Source organism: Cnephaeus nilssonii (genome assembly GCF_951640355.1).
Source record: "Cnephaeus nilssonii genome assembly, chromosome: 23".
Lineage (NCBI taxonomy): Eukaryota > Metazoa > Chordata > Mammalia > Chiroptera > Vespertilionidae > Cnephaeus > Cnephaeus nilssonii.
In genome coordinates this window covers 10,096,427-10,118,050 of record NC_137094.1, presented here as the reverse complement: position 1 = coordinate 10,118,050, position 21,624 = coordinate 10,096,427, and the positions used below count along the sequence as shown (strand labels likewise).

Below are 21,624 nucleotides of genomic sequence, written 5' to 3'. Positions count from 1 at the left end.
AATGTGCATGTTACATGCTGCCTTTGAGTTATACTATCTCCTTTTCTTCAGAAAATTTGCCAGAATTTAAACTAAATATGATAACTTATAAAGGAACAAAAGGAAAGTGTGGTCATTGACATTTGAGAGAAAATGAGGTAAAGTAAATATTTAATGTACAGCTTCTGCAGAGTCATAGACTCTGCCTCCTTAGGGTTGGCTCTGTGAGTTGTGTCATTAATGGCGATCACTGGCTTTTTAACCTCCGCATTTAAAGATCCAAGCATGTTCCCCAAGAATGAACCAAAGCTTCACTCAGCATCACTTTTCCTGGTTTGTTCTTATTCCAAGATTTTTACCATGAGCAGTGTGATAGGACGATGAGTGGATCGGATCATATGTGGGGGTGTGGAAATCATGCTCTGCTCCCCTGCGGCTTGTCCACTGAGAACAAACTCCTTCCTTGATAGGAACAAAAACAGACTTAATGAAGAGTCGGGAGCTGAGAAGTCATTATTTTCAAAGAGCAAGTCAACTTTTAAAAGTGTTATGAAAGTAATACATGAATCAACAACTTTTGAGTTGATGTGTCCTAGATACTGATTTTGTTTTCAAAATCTGGAGAATGCTGGGATATGCCTCCATTTCCAGATGGATAGAAATGTTCTCATCAGTTTGATCTTACTGCTGTAATTATATGACCGTGTGTCCTTCCAGGTTTAAGAAGGAAGTAGAAAACAATATTTTCCCCTGAATACTTTTACCCTCTTGTGGTTTTTAAGCAGGAGCCATCTTGAAAGGTGTTTAGAGCGACGCAAGAGCTGTGAACTGCGTCTAATTAAAAGTTGGTGAAAGGCGATGGGTGCGGCGCTTACCTAATATCCACGCCTCTTCACATGCTCTGATCGAGCCTGTAGAGGGTCTATTTTCAAGGAAATTGCTGCTGTGGCTGATATACTCATGTAATAATTCATTTTCCTCTAGCCCCTTATTCCTACTTTGATGGGCAAATACCAGTTCTCTTAGGTCCTTCCCCCAACGAGAAAGGATGGAATGGTTATGAGCAAATATGGAACACTCTTTTATTTTTGCACTTGAAAAAAAAAATGCAGTGACAAGCGGCCTTCCCTCCAGCATATAAATGCACAATTCCGTGTGGCCATCGCCTTGGCTCCAGACCGGCCTTCTCCGCCTGGAGAGAATGAGCCCGTCTTAAGTGTGTCTTTATGGATGGAGAGGGAGTTGAGTCCCAGGCAGTGTGTCAGGGATCAGGATGTAGTAAATCTATTCAAATGTAAACCTGTTCAATTCAATTACCAGCCCCTAATAAAATTTGCTGCTACAACCCCCGTGTTGACCACGGCGGTCCACGCAGGCTGGTGGCTCAGCGGGTCTGGAATTTGACAGACACAATCTATTTAAACAAAAAACAACAACATTAGTCCTCAAATCTGAAATGAAATCAGGTTTCAACAGCTTTGATGGGGACCTTCTTTCCTTTAACAGGTATTTTCTTGAGTCAACTAGCCAAATGCATCTTAGATAACGCCTGCCTGAGGGAAATGAATTTTTTTCCGAAGGGCGATTTACAGAAAAATGAGACTCTCTTTAAAAATAATAATCATTTATTGATTACCATTTCCTTTTTGTTGTTGTTGTTAATCCTCACCAGATGATATTTTTCCATTGATTTTTAGAGAGAGGGAAAGATAGAAATATCGATGTGAAACACATGGATTGGTTGCCTCCTGCAGGAGCCCGGGCCAGGGCCCAGGCCGGGGAGGAGCCTGCAACTGAGGTACATGGCCTTGACCGGAATCGAACCTGGGACCCTTCAGTCCTCAGGCCGAAACTCTACCCACTGAGCCAAACCTGCTAGGGCTTGATCACCATTTCTGCTAAAGACCTGGGGTGCAAAAGGGAAGTGATGGCTCAGTGGGTGACCAATTCCAGTTATATTATATGCCTTCTCACGAGCCAGCACCAGAATAGTATCTGAATGAATGACATTTGATTTTATGGTTAGAATTTTTGAATGAAAAAACTGTTATTAGTTGAAGTCAATGAAGCAGACGTGTGGACCGCAAGATAACAAAATTCCAAGAAGTACCCTTGAAAAATGATAGTTTCTTCAAATCTGAGTGGTTACACCATTCCGCTTCCTGAAGAATTCTCCTTTGCTGGTAAGCCTCAGGAATGATGGGCCGGCATGGTGTTTGCGGCATCGTCCCATACTGTATATCAGAGAAAGCCCATCTGTTACAAGATATCTGGTCTCCACATTCGCCTTTCATTTTTTGCAGGTGTTGTGTATTTGAAGGGAGAAAACAAGACCTCCTCAAGGTGCACCCATAAATCTGGCCAAGATTTATTTTTATTCTGATCCTTCCCCTTGGTTACTTAACGATGACTGCAGGGCCTACGCGTTCAGTTTGCTCTCTGTCGGTGGCAAACAGAGACAGTTTATGAAAGCAGTAATTATTTTACTTAGGTAGAGAATTCACTGATCAAAGGATGAAGGGCGTTTTGCTGTTTATTGCTGTGATGGGTTTCACCTTGGCAACTCAATTACTAATTTTTATTTTTGGACTCTTGCAAATGAGAGCAAGACACCCCCTTTATGCACAGTGTGGTATGCCTGCGTATCAAAGTGCGGAGGACCAATTTAGCTGTATCATGGGGGGGAAAGTGGGCATTTATACTTTGCCTTAAAAAAGGGGGGGATTCCTTAACCTTTCTTTGTTAAATTTATTTTATTTTGTTATTTTTTGGTAATCCTCACCCTAGTATATTTTTCCATTGATTACTTCTAGAGAGAGTGGATAGGAGGGTGAGAGACAGAGAGAAGCATCAATGTGAGAGGGAGAAACATCAATTGGTTGCCTCCCGCATGGGCCCTGGGGATCGAGCCTGCAACTGAGGAACATGCCCTTGACTGGAATCAAATCCTGGACCCTTCAGTCCTTGGGCCGATGCTCTATCCACTGAGCCAAACCAGCTAGGGCTTAACCTTTCTAATCTTTAGTGTCATGATCAGTAAAATGATGGTAGCAATAATAGTGTTTGCAAATAAAGTGTTGTGTCTAGTAAGACACTATAGGTTAAGTGCTCACCGCCCAATGTGGCTCAAAGTAAGGATCAATCAGGTCAACATCAGCTGTTGTTGCTGGACACAGTCAGGGTCAAGTTTTAGACTCAAGTCCTGGCACAATATTTCTGGACTGTACGATGGTACCAAAAGGACATGCACCGCGTAGGAAACGTGCTTCGGGTTTTGAATGTTGATCTTCTCCCAGGCGAGCAATGGGCAGTAGGGTGCTTTCTCATGATGCTGGGCAGCGGCCCTGAGCTTAACTCCCAGGCAGCCCTGTGATCACGAGTGTCAACCAGGACACCCTGCAGTGTAGCCAGTGTGTTAGGTGATTCTGCCCGGCGGGGCTAATGGAAGTGTTCGGAGCACGTGTCAGGTGGGCTAGGCCAGGCTCCGATGTTCAGTCGGTTAGATTGTTACTTTCAAGTTCACCTGGGTTTATCAGGAGGCAGCCACATCCTATGGGGAGGAGCATCCTTAGTGCATGCGATAGCATGGCTTTATTCATGTCGCTGTCATGACATCTCCCCAATCAGTTGTCTGGAAACCCCAGGACATAAAGAAAAAATTATCCCAGAACTGTTTTTGCTGCCTTCACAGCTTGCATCTTGATTTATATATGGCAGCAGGGACACCCAGGCCTCTGGGTTCACCCTTATCAGCAGGCCAGCAAAGAGCAACTCCCCGGTCTAATTGCCCTTCTGTTTATAGCTTCCATTTTAATAAAATGTTCATTTAAAGGGTGTAGCATTTTCCAGGTAGGTAAAAAAAAAAAAAAATGAAGCAACTCCAGTCATTTAGTAGCAAGCAGCTGTGTTTTTGCTTACTTAAAGAACCTGCTTAGCAAATGCATCCGAACAAAATCTCTTTTGTACCAACTCCCGAAGAAGACATTGCCAAGGTGAATTTTTTTTTTCTCCCCCTGAAGTCTAATATCATTATGTTGCCAAGTCGAAAACAGAAATTATCGGTAGGGAAATTCGGGTTCTCAACGCCTTCAAAAAGGAGAACAAAGAGAAGGAGGAAGCTTTAATGGTATTCAAGGAAAATATTTCTGTGTTAGATGACAGGTAATAGAACCGCGTTGACCTCCCTGGTATTTCTTGCACTCTCTGTTGTAATATTATCCTAAGAAGCTCCCTCATTAATGCAGAGTGTTAGACAAAACTCCCAAGTTATCAGATCAGCAGCAGCAAAGAGCGCCTTTTTGTGAGCTCAGTCCTGACACTGAGCCACTGGGGAGTATGTCTAAGGTGCCACCAAAAAAGTTATTTCAAGTAGATACCAGTCAGTGATTTTTTTGTTGTTGTTCACGCTTTGTTTTTTAAAATATATTTTTATTGCTTTCAGAGAGGAAGGGAAAGAAAGAGAGGATGGAAACATCAATGATGAGAATCACTGATGAGCTGCCTCCTGCACCCCCTACACTGGGGATCGAGCCCACAACCCAGGCGTGTGCCCTGACCGGGAATCTAACCGTGACCTTCTGGTTCATAGATTAACACTCAACTGCTGAGCCAGGCCAGCCAAGCTGTTCATGCTTTGTTGATATGAAATGTCTCAAAATGAGTAGCAAAGATTTTGAAGGTAAAAGTAATAACCTATTTTTGAGAGCTTCATATCTTCATATGCATTAAGCTGTGCAGTGTGCACTTTAGTTGGGTTTTTATTTTTTTGTTAAGCCTTGCAATGACCCCTGGAGTGGGCATTTTCCCACTCCACAGAGGGAATGGGAGCGAGAGATTGCTACTTGCAGCCAATCGATGTTTCTCTCTCATCATTGATGCTTCCATCTCTCTGTTCCTCTTTCTCTAAAATCAATCAAAACTTTGAATAAAGTGCCTTCACAACCATACTCCTTATAAGTTTGCCTTTGACTCTGTGCCTCAGTTATTTTGAGGCCAGACCATCAGGTACCACTGGGGTATTACAGTCCACTGGTTTTATGAATGGGGAAAATGAAAGCACTAATATTTTAAAGACGCCACTGCATCTGCATCTGATCCATGTGGGTCTTAGGCCATCAAATGCTCCCTCTGTGCATCTGGTTCTCTGAAGCAATTTGCAGGCACATATTCTCCAAAGACAGCACTTCCATTAGAAACGAAGTGGATTGTCTCATGTAAACTTACCAGAGAGAGCCAGGATTATTGGAGCTGGATACATCTCCCCTCGCTGCATTTGTGCGAGAGAGGACAGCAAGATGGCAATTACGAGAAGCTGTTCCTTCAGCCCCTTCCCCCTGCTCTCCTTGGAACACCATGAAAAGTTAATCATTTATGTCATTGTCCCCATGTGTCATTTCCATTTGTGAACTTGAAATAGGGAGCCGGCAGTTATCTAGTACGCTACACATTTTTATTCCTTTTGGATTATAAAGTCCCCAATGGATTTCGCCCCCAGGATGGGGAAAACCTGCTTCAACATTTGCTCATGCACTGAGAGTCCTGTGACAGACACCCCGGTGAGTGATGGGGGGAGGGGCTCCCCCAGCCACAGAGGACTCTGATGTAGAATTTTCCCCACTGGCTTCGGATAACAGATTTTCGCTCCTTTTCACCCATGCACCCGCATGGCAATGTGGCGTTGATGAGGAGGATATTGTGCTTACACTTAATGTAAGGGAATCCTGGTAGACATGTGAATAAGGCTCGTTGAATGCAGTGCTTCATGATTGTATTTCATGTGGGCACCATTCCTAATTGTTGGTCACCCTCTTGTTAAGACGGCTCTCTCCACGTTGCGTCAGGTGTCTTAGATGGTTTTGCTCCTTCCTAAGTCGCCCTTGAATGAAAGCTGAAATCAAGCGCTGGTCATTGTTGAAGAGGCCGTTCTGTACTTTTGTGTCTCTCTCGCTTAGTAGGTTATGGAGCCACCAACCAGCTTCCCCGAGGCAAGCTGTCTGCAAAGGAACAAGCCAGCTGGCTCGGCCAAGGTTGATCAATGATGGGAGGCAGGCTGGGTTCCAGGCCCACAAAATCCACTCAGTGGAGAGTAGGTCAGCGGCTTCCCCAAAGCCAATTAGCTGGCAGAAGTCGGCATGCCCGGTGCTCGCCAAATTCCCCGGGCCTGCTGGCTCTGGTGGGGAGTCCATCCTTGGGCTTCCTGGCGAAGCGGCCTTCAGTGAATGGCAGATTGTGCTGTGTGAGAGCCAGTGTGGCTCTGTGGCCACTGGAGCAAATCTCAGGGACCCGCCACGCCCACTCAGCCGTGGTACCCAGGTGGACGACACAGCCCAGGTACAATGGGGGGGAGGGAGAGGAGCTCGGGTGTGATGACTTTCAGCTCATTCTCCACATCACAGATTTGTTTTTACCCAACATCATGGAGCCATACCATTGAAAGAGCGCAGGGTGGACATGTTTGGGGGAAGCCGGAAGCATTAGAGACCTTTGCCGGGGGGGGTGGGATTTGTGCTATTGTAAAGCCCCAGTTGTAACAAGCTCTTATTTTATAGGTGACTGTGGTGAGCCAAGGGGGACCCAGGGCAAAACCCAAATGGGGGTTTCTTAGCAGTGGCCCGTTGCTTAACCTGTCTGTCCAAGGATTAAGCGAATCCAGGATCAGAATCCCTTCCCTGTTTTCCTCAGCTATTCATTTTCAACTATTGCGTCTTTTCTACAGAGGCTTTGTAATCATAATAACGTTAGGATGCCTGGATTATTTTACTCGAGTGTTTAGGTATATTGGGCATGTGGGGAATTTACAGAGTAGAATATAGAACAATGAGATCATGCACATCTCCTAATTGAACTCAGTATGTGTGTGTGCCTAGAACTGAACTAATTTCCTGTTCAGGTTCAACTCTTGGGAAGTTTAGTCCATTTTCCCTGGCCAGCCTCTCAGATCTCAACTCCCCTGTCTTCCTGGGAGCCACCTGAGCCTCAGTTAGTGGCTTCTCCCTGGACTGTCCAATTAATGTCCCCCAACGAAACGTCTCCCTCACACATCACTTTTATGGGGCACACACCTTCCTCTTCCTCCCATTCCCCTTCTCGCCATTTAAAAAAAACAACACTTTTTTTGTTCTAAAATTTCTTCTAAAAGCAAAATTTCTTCCCAGCTGTACCCGAGTGGCCACTTGGCGATTCCCAAGCTTGCCACCTCCATAATTACCCCTCCCTGCACCCCTCCCAGACACTCACCTCTCTGCTCTCCCCGACATTCATCTCCAGGACTGTAATTCTCTTCAGTGTCCACATTATCGTCATCATTAGAATATGTGAAGCCAATTAAATGGCAATTACTCTGACCTTAGCCAGTCTTAGGTTAGTATCAAGTCCTGCATAATTTGGAAATATTGGGAAGGAAAGTGGATTCTTGCCTCTGGGTCTAACCTGTGTAAATATTTCTATGTATTGTTGGAGAAATTCATCCTGTTCTCCCCCCCCCCCCCCCCCATTGAGAGAGGCACATCGATTGGTTGCCTCTTGCACATGCCCCTACCGTGCCTCTACCAGGGTTAGCAATTCTGCAACTGAGGTACATGCCCTTGACTGGGAATCGAACCCATGACCCTTCAATCTGGAGGCTAATGCTCTCTCCACTGAACCAGACTGGCCGTGACCTCCCTGTTCTTTATAACATCTCGAGTTGGGGTCAGGTTTTTCCTCCTGGAGTTGCTCTGTAGCTACTCATGGATCAAAATTATACAGGTTCCTCTGGCCCATCTCTAAATGTTGACTCATCCACCCTTTATCCATCCATTCAGTGCGTATTTTTTGAGGCATGGCTCTATACAGTTGACTTTATTAACTGTCAGAAATTAAAAGTGAACATGACAGCTTTCTGCCCTCATGGAGTTTATCGTAAGCCTCATTACTTACAACCATACAGATTTCGCCCCTTTCTGGATGTCACCATCTTTTCTATTGTTTCAGACAATAGAGCAGTTTCACTTGCTGTGTTCCAAGAGGAAAGTAGACTGCAATGATAAGAAGCTTGGTCTCTCAGATCAGACGGTGTCTGTGACTGTTGATGGAACCCTTGAAATGCAGCTACTACAACAGAAGAGTAGAAGTTTTAATTTCAGTTAAATAGTCCCACGTGGCTGGTGATTGTTGGACAGTGCAGAAAAGGAGGGTTCAACCCAAACTTGATTAGTTGCTGTGTTATCTTAAGCTAGTGACTTTGCACCGCTTAAGCCTACTTTGTAAAGTGGGGGTTCTAATGATATAGCCAGAGGGTTGTCTTGAGGTTTAAAGGAAGTAATAGATGCCGTAGTCTTGGCCTAGTGCCCGGCAAACAACCAATACTCAGAAAATGCTGTGTTAGTATTAAGTTTTAGGATTCGGTTAGTCACTTAGAGTGCCTCGCAGAGGAGAGCATAGACAACGTGAGAACAGGGACTGTGGCTGTTTCTATTTCAGTCCTCCATGACACTTAGCATAATCATCATATTCATAGTAGGTGCTCAATAAAATACAGCACGATTCTTTCTCTCTTTTTTAGCTTTTAGTTCTATTATGAAAATTACAGTGCAGGAATAAGTTTGTCACAAATAATGATGTTAGAAACAAGTCAGGGGCTATCATCATATGTAAATTATTTCTACATTTTTATCTATATATGTGTGTGACCATGACAGAATTTGATTTCAGCAGTCATGTTATATTGAATTTATATTGGCATTGTTTTATATCCCCCTTCTCCTTTGATATTTGATAAGTTTATGAATAGAAATGAGAAAATTAAGGCCTATTTTAAATAACATATCAATAACTTGCTAAGATCATACAAGTAAATGGTAAACCATGCTGTGGCCAGTGTTTCTCAGTGGTTAGAGCATCGGTCTGAGCACCAAAAGGGTCTCAGGTTCGATTCTTGGTCAAGGGAACATACCTGGGTTTCCAATTTACTCTCCAACCCTGGTCGGGGAGCATGTGGGAGGCAACCCATTGATGTGTCTCTCTCACATCAATGTTTCTCTCTCTATCCACCTCTCCCTCTCTCCCTCCCCCTTCCTTTTTCCCTCCCTTCCACTCTCTCTCTCCCTGAAAAGCAATGGAAAAAAAAGAATCCTCTGGTGAGGATTAAAAAAAACAACAACACGGTAAAGCCAGGGTTCAGTCCAAATTTCCCAGACTCTGAGCCCCTACTAACTACACTCATACATTCCTAATGAAGTCTTTTGACTTTCCTCTCTGGGAGTTAATCTTTCCAGAGTGTGGAGAGGTGAACTGTGATCCCCATTACATTACCAGTGGAAGCCACTGGTGTCTATTACTCTTGTGAGCAAACAGACCTTTATTTCAAGGGATGCCTTTGGGACCAGAGCTGTTAGGATTCCAGCATCCTTCCTGATTGTAGATATCCTCACGCAAAAGGGTGAGGCCAGAGCAGGGATGTGTTTTGATTTCTGCAAACACTGCTCTCTGTGGAACCCCCATATTATTTCATAAAGTTTCTGCGTAGGATGTTTCTGTCTTGTCTTAGAAAGGGCTTGGGCGATGTGGGAGCTGCTCAGATTTCTCAGTGGCGCCCCTCCCTGCCCTGTGGGCCATCAGAGGTGACTGTGCAGCGGGAGAGACTGGAGAGTCTGCCCCGAGAGGCGTGCGGTCCTTGTCTGATTATTTCATTTTCTATTTGCTCCATCCCTTTCATGCTCCACAGGCAACAGGTCCGGATCCGCGGCCTGCGAACCGATGCATTTTCTCCAGGATTCCGCTTGAGTCTGGAGGTCTCTCCAGAAGTCATTCATTAGGATCTGGAGGGGAGATTGTCAAAAAATAAAGCTTCGCTAATGGTGACAAAGTAAAAAGAACAGGAATTCAGTTCAAGCGGCACATGCCTAAGAAATGTTAGCGATTCCCTCCTCCCCCCACCCCCCCTTATCTCACAAATCTCTAACCATTTGGTTATGTGTGCCAGCGGGGAAAATCCATCAGGAGTTTTGTTCAGGTAGAAAGAACAAAATCCCCCAGCTTTTCCAGGTAGTAATTCTGCTTCTATTTGGATGTCACTCGGGAACTGGCCTCCTTGAGTTCCCAAGCTCAGAAAGAAGGGACATCTTGTCTTCCTCACCTTTTCTTCCTTAACGTGCAGCTGCAGGATCTAACCAGCAGCCTCGGTGAAGGCATTGATTTAAATGGAAGCCCAGAAGGAGACAGTGCTGGAATCAGCTGGACTAAACAGTCCGGGGAGACCAGTCTCATTTGCATATCGGAAAACAGCTAATGGGCTGGAGACGCTGAGCGTAGTCCTGGGGTCTTCACCATCCTAGCGAGAGAGATTGTCAGAGAGTCTTGTAACATGAAGTGCTAAGGCACCTGCACATCATCATCATCATCATCATTATTATTATTATTAAGTACATTTTTAATTGATTTCAGAGAGGAAGAGAGAGGGAGAGAGATAGAAACATCAATGATGTGGAGAATCATTGATGAGCTGCCTCCTGCACACCCCTCACTGGGAATCGAACCTGCAACCCAGGCATGTGCCCTGACCAGGAATCAAACCATGACCACCTGGTTTATAGGGCGATGCTCAACCACTGAGCCAGGCTGGCCGAGGTTATTCTTATTTTTTAAATTTACTTTCATTTTTCTTCATGGCTGGATATTTGAAAGAAATTCAGGCCTGTGGGAAGTGGAGGTGAGTTCAATTATGAATCGTTAGTTTCTTCTCACATTATAAAAGTCTATTAGGTAGTGTAATATCTTACAAAGGCATGAGCTTATTATGGGTATTTGCAAAATAAAGATAATATGTTTGGAATGTATTATAAACTCACTATTCTACATAGCATATTATTAAGGTCGTGGAATTTGCTAATAGGCAGGCTGAGTTGTGTTTTTTTGACAATTACTAGCAGGTTTCTTAATGTTTTTAGCTGCCTTTTCTTTATAAATAGGGATATCATAATGATGTATATTCTATAGAGTTTGCTGTGAGGATTAAAGAAGATGGTGTGTTTAAAATACTTAGCACAATGTCTGACAAATGTCTGTCCTCGGTAAATGTAAGCTCTTCTTATCAGCATCGTCGTCATTATTCTGTTGTCCAGGTGTTCAGACACTGCCTTGGGAAATCAAAACCAGATCGGTGGTGCTTGGTCTCAAATGTCATCTTTCTAGAATCCGCCCCCCCCCCCCTCCCCAAGATGACCGAGTGCTGTGTTCACAGCAGGCCTGGGTTGTCCTCACGCCGCTGCTCTCAATGACTCGCCGGGGTCAGAGGTCCCCGCTCAAACTCAGTGTGACTCCAGCCCCAGACCCTGGCCCGTGCTCCTGGGAGCTGCAGGTGACAGGCAGGGTCAGCAGAACCTGCCAGAATTACAGGGACCCCTCCGTGGGCTGTGGGGGGACAGCGAGGACGTCTGTCACGGACCAGAAACAAATGACCTTGACTCACTCCCTGGGATCACTTCCCATCCGGAGCGCTGCTCATTTCTCCCCAAGTGCAGCTCCTTTTGTGGACGATAATGTGCTCATGCAGCTCAGCTTTTCAGGATAAACAAGAGGCAAGTCGAGAATGAAGAAAGGACCTCGACTTCCCCTAGACCTTTATTTTTTATTTTTTATTCTTTTATGGATTGATTTTAGAGAGAGAGGAAGGGAGGCAGAGAGAGAAGGGGGAAGGGAGAGAGAGATCAATTTGTTGTTCTATTTATTTATTTTAAATATATTTTTATTGATTTCAGAGAATGGAGAGGGAGAGAGAGCTAGAAATATCAATGATAGAGAATCATTGATCGGCTGCCTCCTGCACGCCCCACACTGGGGATCGAGCCTGCAAACTGGGCATGTGCCCTGACCAGGAATCAAACTGTGACGTCCTGGTTCCTACGTTGATGCTTATCCATTGAGCCACATGGGCTGGGCTGTTGTTCCACTTATTAATGCATTCAGTGGTGGCTTCTTCTATGTGCCCTGATTGGGGGATCGAACCCGCAACCTTGGCGCATGGGGATGATGCTCTAACCCACTGAACTACCCAGCCGGGGCTCCACCAAGAACTTTGATCAAGTATGTTATCCCTTAGAAACTGTGTGTTCCAGTTTCAGGTTCTTGTGTGTTTAGGTCAGTAACCGACCTGTGTTAAGAGTTGCTGCAGGTCGTGGGAACCTGTGGTTCTTCCCATGTCCTCTCAGGTGCTGCCTGGAAGCGATTGCTCCAGACAGGAAGTGGCCAGCAGGGATTCCGCCCGCGGGGGACTTGCTCTCCTACTAGTAGTTCCATCCCTGGGTTGATGAGATCATCAAGTACCTGGCAGCATCGCGGGGCTCTGTGTGGCACCTGCACGCTGGAATGCTGGTTTTGTGCCTTGCACTGCAGTGCTTAGGGCAGTGGTTACAGCCCCTAGTGCTGGGGTTGGAAGGCTTGTCCTAGAGCAGCGGTCGGCAAACTCATTAGTCAGCAGAGCCAAATATCAACAGGACAACGATTGAAATTTCTTTTGAGAGCCCAATTTTTTAAACTTAAACTTCTCCTAACGCCACTTCTTCAAAATAGACTCACCCAGGCCGTGGTATTTTGTGGAAGAGCCACACTCAAGGGGCCAAAGAGCCGCATGTGGCTCGCGAGCCTCAGTTTGCCGACCACGGTCCTAGAGGGAAAGAGAAAGCAAAGATTAAAAAGGTGGGAGGGGAGCCAGGCCAGTGTGGCTCAGTGGTTGAACAGCAACCTATGAACCAGGAGGTCAATGTTCGATTCCCAGTCAGGGCACATGCCCGGGTAGCGGGCTCGATCTCCAGCGTGGGGCATGCAGGAGGCAGCTGACCCATGATACTCTCTCATCATTGATGCTTCTATCTCTCTCTCCCTCTCCCTTCCTTTCTGTGAAACCAATGAAAACATATATTTTTATAAAAAGGTGGGAAGGGAGGGAATAAAAAGCGGAAACAGGCTTACCTAGTGCAGATGACTCGTTCTCTGCTTCTCTTAAATAACTTGCTTTCTTCAACACATTCTCTATTTCCTCTCTGTACGTACAGTGGGAACCTGGCAGAATGCTGATGAGTGATGAGGCCAGCGCGCTGTTTGAAGCTCTCTCTGTAGGACACTCACCCAAAGCCTCGGTCCTTTTGGGGGGAAGGAAGGGCCGGGTCAGCCCCCCCTCCCCCCCCCCGTCTGTCCCTGCACTGAGTGGCATGGTTGAGGGAGAGGGTCGCCCCGCAGGGCAGTCTGGTTTCGGGAGGGGACGCCCTGCCTTGCTGGTTTCCTCACCGGCTCGTCGCTAATTAAAGCACTTGCTCTGAACGATCTTGAAGCACTGGAGCTTAATGAAGTTAGAAAAGGGATTTGCATGCAGTTTTGTGAAGACTTCAGATTGTTTGAGTGTTTTCTCCGGGGAGGACTGGAACGTCTGGAGGCAGTTTGAATTCCTGGCCGCGTATTCCATTTTGTTCTTTTAAAAATTTCTCTTTAGCTGGTGCAGAGTTGAAACAAGCCGGCTGCCCTCCCTCCCTCCTCCCACCCTCCCACCCTCCCACCCCGTAAAATATAAAAAAATAAATAAAAAATAAAAAGAAAGAAGAAAGAACCCTGTAACTCTTGCTTTGCAAAGTGGCTTCTTGGGAATTGGCAAGTCTTTGAATGTTGGTATCTAATTAAAGGATGCCTGCGTCTTTAACTCTCCTTGGCAGTGTTACCTTTGACCCTACAGTATTGGGAGGGGAGGGGGGAGGGGTTGGGAGGAAAGTCACATTCATCCAAAATAACCGGAAGCTGGTATGTTTGGATGCTCATGCTCTTCACGGACCCTGGGCTGAGCAGGAAAACAGCGATGCGTGGAGAGCCAGGGAGCGAGTTTCTCCCATCGGTGGCTTACTGCTGACCAGTCAAGTGCAGGCTAATACCGCCTGTTGGAGATCGGAGTAGCAGTCATTAGCCATCAATAGCTGTAATTAGGTTTATCTACCCTTTTACCCAATACCAGCCTCTGTGCCAGATTGTTATTGTTGGGGGCCATGGAGAGAAATTCCGGAAAAAAAAAAAAAAAACACCCAAAAAAAAACACACACAACACACTATTTCACGGATTGATTTCAAGGCCATTCAACCCTTTAGGGGGACCCTCCCTGTTAGCCATCCCTCCCTCATTCACGTCCCTCTCACATATTCAAACGCCTCTGCAGAACGAAATGCCACGGACGGGTGTCACGTATCTGAAAAATAATTAATATAATTGACAGGAATGTCGGTTTTCTGCTGAGGCGTGTTTCTCCTAATCCCGCGGTGCAATCTTTAACATCGATCCAATTGTTAGGGAATCTTGTCACTCTCCACCTACGCTCCCCGGGCTAAACATCTCCCGGACCGAAGATTCTCGAACAGCACGTGCCTCCTCTGCATCCTCACACTCGCTGGACAGACCTGGGTCTGTTCCCACTTGGGTGCTGGGCCCGGTGTGGGGCCGCGGCCGCAGGTTATGCGCCGTGCACGTTGCTTAGAAGATTGCGAGTGGCACATGGGAGTGTTGGAATCCAGGCGGTTGGAGTGCAGCCCTGAAAGTGTCCAGGTTGCACCTGAACTAGCTGGAGCCTGCCAGCCCCCGCAAGCCCACTGAGAGCATCTGTCTCGCCAACGCCTCGCTCATGCTGTCTCCTCGGCAGGACCCCCGATTCTCCTGACTATGAGCATAAATCATCCACCTGTCAGGAGCGCTTGCTGCCTGGCTTGTGCAAGGTGCCTGCCTTCATTTGGAGGTGGCGTGAGCAGGGGATGGCTGCGAATGGTTTGCATTCATTTTCATGCCGTCCCAGCATTTCGGTGGCTTTAATGAGGGGATTAGGGGCGGGGACAAGGACTTTCAGAGACAAGGAATGTCTTCAAGATGCTGGAATTTGCTTTGTGTGTTGGGGATGGCTTCGTGGGAGATTTCATTTTTTTATTTTTTTTTAATCCCAGATAAATCGGTGGTTTCAACATTTACTAGTAGGCGAAGGAGCCGGGTATTACACAAAGCCAGCTGTCTACCTCTCTATTTATTGGCTTCATAATAGTTCCCTCCAACCGACGAATTTAAAAATCAGTCACATTTATTGCTGATCCTTAATTAGTTACTTTTATCTTCTTTCAGGGATTGGATTTGCCCATATTGGGGAGACCCCATCCTCCTCCCAACCTGCTTTTCCTCTTTGCCTCCTTTTCTTTCTCTGGAATTAAAAAAAAAAAAACAACACACAAAATAACCCACTAGAAACTCTTCAATAATTTCAGCTTTACTAATTGTTGACAGGTAAAGGTGAATCATGCTTTAAACCCCTCTCTTTTGTGTTTTCCATTTTCATCCTTGCTGGTGTATTTAGAATACCCTCTATTGTAAAGATTGACTGAGGCCCCCCCCCCAAAAAAAAAAAAAAGTATTACTTTCTGATTAAGAAAACTCTCTAGTCATTCCAGCTCTCTCTGTATAGTACATACAAAACCATGGAATTATCATTATCTTTCATTACTTGTCCCTTTTGGCCTATCCAGACCTCAACCCAAATGAGACATGACTAGGACCGTGATTTTTTGAAATGTGGAGACTGTAAATTGCAGGGAGCCCCTTGTTTTTGAGCAGCGAAAGGACTTCTCCAAAGCTGCCATCACATATGCTAGTAGAGACATCGGCTGCCAGAAGATCAGGACGAGAGGAAATGCAGCTGTAACAGTGAAACTTGCCTCAGAGGAGCATCAGCTAAACTCAGGGTCTGACACAGGGTTGTGTATGTGTTATAATACAGTGTCTTTCTTAAATGTTTGAATATAGATTAATCTGGGCCTATTAATGAATTCAGTCGTATGATAGCCCATATGGAGTCTAGGAGGTAAGGTTATTTTTTTTTGTCGCAGAGCCTGATGTATAGGAGGCATTGGATTTAAATTCCTACACAGGTTTTCCCTCTTCGAAGCTTTCGGGACCCATGTGGGCTTTTGTGTGTGTGAAGATGGTACTCAGGGCACCTCAGGGATGCACGACAGTTCTCTGCGGGCTTCCTGTCCCCCTGTTTGTACAAAGCCAGAGCCCTTCCCAGTGTTCTGTGTACACACCTGTGTGAGTTTCATTAAAATCGCATCTATTAACTTTCCTTTTTTAAAAATATATTTTTTATTGATTTCAGAGAGGAAGGAAGAGGAACAGAGAAATAGAAACATCAATAATGAGAAAGAATCATTGATCAGCTGCCTCCTGCATGCCCCTACTGGGGATGAACCCACAACCCAGGCATGTGCCCTGACTGGGAATCCAGCTGTGACCTCCTGGTTCATAGGTCTACACTCAACCACTGAGCCACGCTGGCTGGGCTGATCCACTAACTTTAAAGAAAAGGAATACTGAGGATTTTTTTCCACTGTGTGTATATGTATGTGCACAGATGTATTATACATGTACACATGTAAACATATGTATTTAATACATGCATGTATGCACATGTATTTATACACACATACAATATACCTGTGCATGTATGTATATGGGTTTTAAATGCATATATAATGCATATACACAGTATGTAATATATATGTTATGTACACATACATACACACATATACATACTTATAAAGTACTCCTGAAAAAAATACCTAAATTAGGTTTTTTATTAACTGGGCACACTGACATTTTTGTCTCCAGGGGCTGGGAGGGGGGCAGAGTTAATGCCCAGAGCAGTGGCTTTCAACCAGAGTGCCGCAGGAATTTTGAAAACATGCAATACCTGACTATTTAGTTAGGGGCACTGGCCTCTCTCCCCTTAGATTGTCAAATAAAAAAATGACAGCAGCCAACACCAAAATAGCTGTCTGGTGTGAATGCCTGTCTTGAACCATAAATATATAGATCATATAATTGAGTTACATCTTATTGGTCACATCACATAATAAGGTTGCATCTGATTGGTTAAGTCCTGTTATCAGAAATCCTATATGTGAGTTTAGGCAACTGACTTTTTAAAAAGTCACTTTGAAGTAAAAAGGGAAGGTAATTACTATTATCATTATTTTTTAAACCAATCAAAATTATACCTATGTTTCTGGTCAGATCAGAAAAAAAGACATAATACAGTTTTTGGTGTGCCACGGAATTTTAGGAATTAGTTCATGTGTGCCATGAGATGAAAAAGGTTGAACATAGCTGCTCTAGAAAACTGGACTTTTTATAAAATAACTGTTTATAACCAAAGAAAATGAATTATTTTCCCCTTAACAGTAGTACTTTTTAACATCTCAGTTACACACCACAGTCCTTAATGCATTGACATGGGATGAAAACATGTTTTCCCGCCCTAACCGGTTTGGCTCAGTGGATAGAGCGTCGGCCTGCGGACTGAAGGGTGCCAGGTTTGATTCCGGTCAAGGGCATGTACCTTGGTTGTGGGCACATCCCCAGTAGGGGTTGTGCAGGAGGCAGCTGATCAATGTTTCTCTCTCGTTGATTTTTTTAACTCTCTATCCCTCTCCCTCTCTGTAAAAAGAAATAAAAAAAGAAAAGAAAAGAAAATGTTTTCCCAGTATTCAGCCAACCTGCACAATTTCCCAAAGTCATAGAACCCTCCGCCCTTGAACGAAGGGCTTGCTGTCCACTGTGAACACATCACAGACCCTGAGGAAGTGATGGGGTGGGGAGACGTTCACACAGCCGCTTCCTCTGGGGGTTTGGGGGAAGCAGTCGGCCTCAATGAGTGAAATACACACAACTGGAGTCCCACACGTGGAAGTTTATTACACAGCTCATAAGAGGTGAGCCCCCCTCTCTTGCTTGTTTTTCTATGTGGCCAAAAAACAACAACAACAACAAAAAACCATCAGATTTTTTCCCTCTCTCTCCCTCTTCCCCCACCTTTTCCTCTGTGCGACTCAGCTTCCTCACACAGACAACGTGTGTTTCATCATCATTTATCCCCATCACTGCCAAATCTAAATGTATGTAATATGAAGGAAAAAGAGAAAGAAAACAGGAGCCTTTGAGGAGATAAATGCAACACAACAGTGACAACATCTGATGACAAATCTCCCTCTTTTATCTGCGGAGAAATTAGCTTTATCGCCGGGGAAGCGTTGCCTTTTCATTTCCTGAAAGCTGCTTTGTGACAGACCCTTTGCCGTGGACGTCACACTCACAAAACTCGCTGTCACGGGGCTATTTGAATATGGTGACAGGCTCATTATCATGTTGAGGAGCTCTGACAACGCTGTCGAGGGGAAATGGACAGGGCTGCCAATCAGCTGTTGAAAGGCCTGGGGTGGGAAGAGGGTTTTTTGTTCGGAGAACAGGAGGACAAATTGACTGCATTAATTCTTTTTATTGCAGCGCACACTGTGGTTAAAGACTCCGGAGGGTTTCCATTATCAACCCCCGTTTTCAGTGGGTTTGTTAGCTGCCCATAAGGATGTGTTCCCGGCTGAAACTTAGCAGAGGCAGAGGTCTCTTCCTCTAGGATTGAACTGTGTGCGCGCGCATGTGGGTGTTGCTGACAGTTTTCCAAAAATTGCCAAAATGTCGTTGGATGAGCAGGTAGACGGGCCTTCCAAAGTCTTACTGGAAACCAGTGGGCGATTCTGTGTTGGGAGGGACACCAAATTTGAGCTGATCATTATGATCATGACTTAGGGTGTCAGAGGCGTTTGGGTCACAGAGGATGAAAGGATCTGATGATTGACACACCAAAATTCAGAAGCGTGGGAGTCAGGGGGCAAATTGGTTTTTCCTAACACCCCTCTTAATCCTGACTTAAAAGTACAAATGCAATATTTGTCCAGTGTTCCCAGGACTCTGCTTATCATAATGGTGTCAGACTTTTCATTTGTGTAGCTTGTTGGGTTTTTTGTGTGTGTGTGTCTTTTTTTTACAAGAGAAGAATTAACTCACTAGATGAACGAAGATAACATTATCCAAGTGGTGTTTGAAGCCAACAGGAGACAACCACAGGAATTCTAAGCGGGCTAATTTTTTTTTTTTTTTCTGGCTTTGAGCACTGAGCCTATGGGCAAGATTTGGTCTTTTGCCTCAGTCTCCACTCCAAGGGGAACCAAGAGAAAGATCATCACATGCTGACCTTCGCCTAGAGCGTAAGTTTTGCATAACTGTTTCTCACGGTCCCTGTTCTGTTCCGGGCTCGAGTTCCTTCCAGGTGGCGAGACGTCAGGAACCCACAAGGGGAACATTGATTCTCTCCTGCCATTTGCTGTATTGCGGCATTTACACACCTGATTAGACTCCGCTCTGGAGAAGAAAAGTTAGCATTCTTCCATAAGAGCCAAATCCTCCCCAGGGAGTGACTTAGATATTAGAGCTAATGCATCCGATAGGGAAATTTTACTTACCTGCCCGCTTTATTCCATTCTGACTTAACCAGCTAACTGTGTCTTAAATCCGCTTCTCACACTGCTGTCTGTTCACCATCTACACCCAGTGAGCAACATTATTTGGCATCTAAACTTTGGGGAAAAAATACCTTCCCTTCCTATCTTTATGTTTAATAAAAGTGACCCCTGAAATGCCCACTGGCAGCTCCGTGGTTTATGTGCTGATGATCTGCTGGAATCATAGTACCATTACTTTGTTTATTCATCCAGTCCCTCAACAAAGGGGTGTTAACCTCCTCCTTTGTTCTGAGCAGGATTCTAGGTGATGAAGGTGGACAATGAGTAGTAGTTGAAGTCATAGTTGGTTGTCGTTGTGATGGGCAGAGGTGATATGCGGGGACATCTGCTCCAGTCTTGGATTTTTGAAGAAAGTGATGTAGGAAGTGACACCAGAACAATGAGCACCTAGTGAAGTGGAGAGAGCAGAGTGCCAAGTAGAGAGCTCCGTTGATGCCTCAGCTCAGAGGCCTGGGGAGTTTTGTCCCTTGGAGGAAGTGAGAGGTTGGTGTGGCTAAAGGACCATGGGCGGTGCAAAGAGTCAGGTTCAAGGTGATGAAGATGGAGTCAGGGACTTGATAACCGAGGATCTTGACATCCAGTTAAGGATTTTAGGTTTTGCTTGAGGTTCAGAAGGGGTTTTGAAGGTTTGGTTCTTTCTTGCTTTGGATAGGATTACATTTATGTTTTAGGAAGAACGCTGAGGTTACAGCCTGGGGAATGAATGAAGGAGCCAACAACTGGCTGGTTTTTCCAGGAAGAATTTTATTCATTTTCTTTCCAGCTTATTTCTGTGATGTGTCTCTCCCCCATCACCTTCAAAAGAAGGAATTTGATCATGGCCTCCTCGTCACCAGAAGTAAGACCTCAGGGAGCCTTCTCCCAGTTGGTTTTGAGCTCCAATCTTTCCGATTTGATCCTGTCGGGCTCCACATAGTTATTTGTATTCACAAACAGAATGTCTATGGGGAATGTGGAAAGGGTGTGAAATGAACATCGTGGCTCTGGACTCGAAAATCTTTTCCAGCCCTAAAACCCATGACCCTAATCATGAGGATGTCATGTGCAGATCAGTCAGAGCACAGGTGAAGAAAGCACGCGCCAGGCTCTAGGTTTGTTGTGCAGTTCATATTCCATGAACATTGTAAAATAACTGTCTTCAGAGAGGACGAGAGAGTGTTTTCCCAAGAACCATACCCATGCCTTTGTGATTAAATTAATTTACATGTGACTCCAAGCAGACCTTACATTCTGTAAATATAAGAAACAGAGCAGCCCTGGCCGGTGTGGCTCAGTTGGTTGGGCATCATTCTGTGCACTGAAAGGTCGCTGGTTCTATTCCTGGTCAGGGCACATGCCTAGGTTGTGGGCTCAGTCTCCAATAGGAAGTGTGCAGGGGGCAGCCTACCAGTGTTCTGCTCTCACATTGATGTTTCTCTCTAGAAAAAAAATCAATAAAAATACTTACAAATAACAGAACATAGGAGATTTTTTTTATTTTTCTAGTATGTTAAACATTATCACCCACAAAATTTCTTAATGATCTCTAGAGCTTATTTCAAAATTATCAATAATTTATATGTAACAGTACCTTGCTAACAAAACTTCCATAATAGAGAAAATAATCATTTGCCTGTCTCATTTCTGGACAGAATAGCCCCTATAGACATAGTGCTTGTGCTTTTTTGGAATAAATACATTTCTACTTTCTTCAAATAAGCATGTTGTCAGAATTCCAGGTTTCTGCCTCAGGTATTTGGGAAATGGGACTTATTTTATCTAACCAAAGTAAAAGTTTTCATACCTTCATATAGATATTGTTTCCTCTGTTTATTTCTTAACCTCTTCATCAAAGTAGAGCATTACTTTTTTATTTTTAAGTTGGCACCATGCTGTACATTAAAGCATTCCACTAGATGGAGCAGAGTCGAAACAGAACTAACAGAAATGGGATATGTTGACCAGATGACTTGGCCTGAAAGTAGGAACCAGATACAGTATGATTCACCCAAAAAAGGGGGGCGGGAAGTGAGGGAATTCAGAGGTGGTACTCACAAGAAGCCAGAGGTAGAGAGAAATGGGGAGAGGAACAACTTTATAAGACTCAATCATTTCAGAGAAGCAAAGTAGGACTCAGTTCAGAGAACAGCACTGGAGAATAGTGGAGAATATGAGAGTGGAAACTGGTATGGGAAGAAATAACAATGCCCTGAGCACATACTTATTGAGTCTCTTCCTATCCGAGGAGTCTACCCCTCTGATAAG

The 21,624-nt window shown here is 44.8% G+C and overlaps 1 protein-coding gene across 15 annotated transcripts in view; it reads left to right on the top strand.

Moving 5' to 3' along the window:
- Nucleotides 1–21,624, top strand: part of ESRRG (estrogen related receptor gamma) — a 429,120-nt gene that overhangs the window by 314,751 nt on the left and 92,745 nt on the right. The window lies entirely within an intron of this gene.